The sequence below is a fragment of the Branchiostoma floridae genome, unplaced genomic scaffold (assembly GCF_000003815.2).
Source record: "Branchiostoma floridae strain S238N-H82 unplaced genomic scaffold, Bfl_VNyyK Sc7u5tJ_1489, whole genome shotgun sequence".
Lineage (NCBI taxonomy): Eukaryota > Metazoa > Chordata > Leptocardii > Amphioxiformes > Branchiostomatidae > Branchiostoma > Branchiostoma floridae.
Genome location: NW_023365728.1, coordinates 57,043 through 59,542, shown reverse-complemented (window position 1 = coordinate 59,542; position 2,500 = coordinate 57,043). Strand labels below are relative to the sequence as shown.

Sequence of the window (2,500 nt, the reverse complement as noted above, 5' to 3'; positions counted from 1 at the left end):
AGTGTCAGATGCTTTGTAAAATTATGATGATCAATACATATCTCTATTGTTATTGCTATTGAATTTCAATGACCTGTTTTCCCATGTGTCTTTTTGACTGGCCCTTTATCACGGTAACACTTTTGTTGTGATCACGTATTTCTGAGAGCACCTACTCTAGCATGACCTTGATACATCCCTGCAGTTTACATGTAATATACCTGGGTCTGCCTAAACACCACAAACGACCACAAACGACTCTAATGTGCAGTGTATATGGGACAACGACCTTGTGTACGCTCTGGAGACATTGTTTATACATTTATGAATTTAAAAAAACACAATAAGTCCTACATACTGTAAATGCAGAAATGTTCGCGGTGGATTAATGTTCGCTGTTTTTGCGGCGGCCGCTTCACCGCGAATTTAAAACCACCACGAACATTTCTCCATAACAGTAAGAGACTACAGTGCATGGTGCTACCGCGAAATTAAAACCACCGCGAAAAGTCCATTTTCCCGCTACCGCGAAATTAAATCCCCGCGGACTTAAATGCATTTACAGTATTCACCAGTTATTTCGAGTTAGTCCAGTTTCAAGATTAAAGCAACACCATGTTGGATCGTACGTGCTTAGTGTATTTGAGGCTGAAAAACACTTAGTATACAAGTTTTATAAGTTGACAATGACAGAATTGTAGTGTGCTATAATCTATGGACCAACAGCTTCCATAGTTTTATCGCAATGTCGTCTATGGAACCGTGGAAGGTATCGAGGACTTCCCCATGCAGACTCCTAGCACGGGCGATCCAACATGGAGGCCAAGAATCGCTTCGATCTTGAAATCAGCGGACTAACTCAAAATAACTGGTGAATACGTAGAAGTTGCTGCGTTTTTTAAATTCATAAATGTGTAAACATTGTCTGCAGTGCGTCACACAAGGTCGTTGTCCATATACACTGCATATTAGAGTCGTTTGTGGTCGTTTGTGGTTGTTTGTGGTCGTTTGTGGTGTTTAGGCAGACCGGTGATATAGGAGAAAGATATCAACAGCTGGTGCCGGTATAAGTGCTGGTACAGCCTCCAGGCAATCATGACCTCATGACACAAAGGGTAGGCCGAAAGGTTGTACCAGTACGTATGAACTATGATGCACCAAACTTCCACGCCCATGTTCTTATCTGTGATTAAAAACAGTGCTGATGATGACTGCTGAAAAACAAAAAGATTCGGAGCAAGCAATCAAATTTGCCTTGATTGCACCACAAGGCAGGAGGGAGGACACAGTAATGAATTATGTACAAAGTACAAATACCGAATAAAAACAAACAGTCAAACAGATCAGGCAGGTCAAGGACATTACTGTAAATGCATTTAAGTTCGCGGGGATTTAATTTCGCGGTAGCGGGAAAAAGGACTTTTTGCGGTGGATTTAATTTCGCGGTAACACCATAGACTGCAGTCTAATACCATAATAGAAAAATATTCGTGGTGGTTTTAAGTTCGCGGTAAAGTGGTCACTGCGAAAACCGCGAACATTAATCCACCGCGAACATTTCTGCATTTACAGTATATAATGTCCTCGGATAGGCAAGGGTATTGACACCATAAGGTATGTGGGAACACCCAAAAGAGTCAGCTTTTCTACAGCCTTAAGACATGCTAAAATTGACATCAATTCAATGTAAAAAACTTATTGGTAGTGCCCAAAATATTTTTAACACTTTTTCGAAATTTTAATTTACGTGGAAATAACATGGCAATTCTGGAGCAGGGCAGAAAGTGTCTGAAATACTGTAAATGCATTTAAGTTTGCGGGGATTGAATTTCGTGGTAGCGGGAAAAATGACTTTTCGCGGTGGTTTTAATTTCGCGGTAACACCACAGACTGCAAAATATAGAAAAATATAGTAGAAAAACATTAATCCACCGCAAACATTTCTGCATTTACAGTAGCTGATAGATAAGCAGGTTTTCAGGAAGTTCGTGTGGATTTAATTTCGCGGTAGCGGGAAAATGGACTTTTCGCGACCACCTGGTTTTAAGTTCGCGGTAGCACCATGCACTGAAGTCTCTTACTGCCATGGAAAAATGTTCGCTGTGGTTTTAAGTTCGTGGTGAAGCTGCCACCGCAAAAACCGCGAATATAAAACCACCGCGAACATTTCTGCATTTACAGTAGTATGAAATGGTGGTGTTGAGTCAGTTGGTGTGGAGTTGATCACCACAACTGCTTGTGGAGTGAGACACCTGCAGTTCCGTTGACCATTGCTAGATGTCATTAAAAAGAGGGCCTCAAGGTAGCAGACCACAGTATTTAATATGTGTGACCCCTGGGGTCTATGACGCAGGGACATAAAGTAGTACCGATAAAACTGTTGAAGGAGAGGTAGAAAGCCTTATTTGAGAGGCAGCCATATGTACATAACCTGTGCTGCATGGCCTAGTACCCTAATACCTAAACTCAAACATATCCATTTTTGGTATTCCTACAATGCAGTACCCTACTAAATTTTTTT

At 41.2% G+C, this 2,500-nt stretch overlaps 1 long non-coding RNA gene across 1 annotated transcript in view; it reads right to left on the bottom strand.

The window, feature by feature from the left end:
• LOC118407828 overlaps positions 1 to 2,500 on the bottom strand; it is a 6,797-nt gene that overhangs the window by 1,114 nt on the left and 3,183 nt on the right. The window lies entirely within an intron of this gene.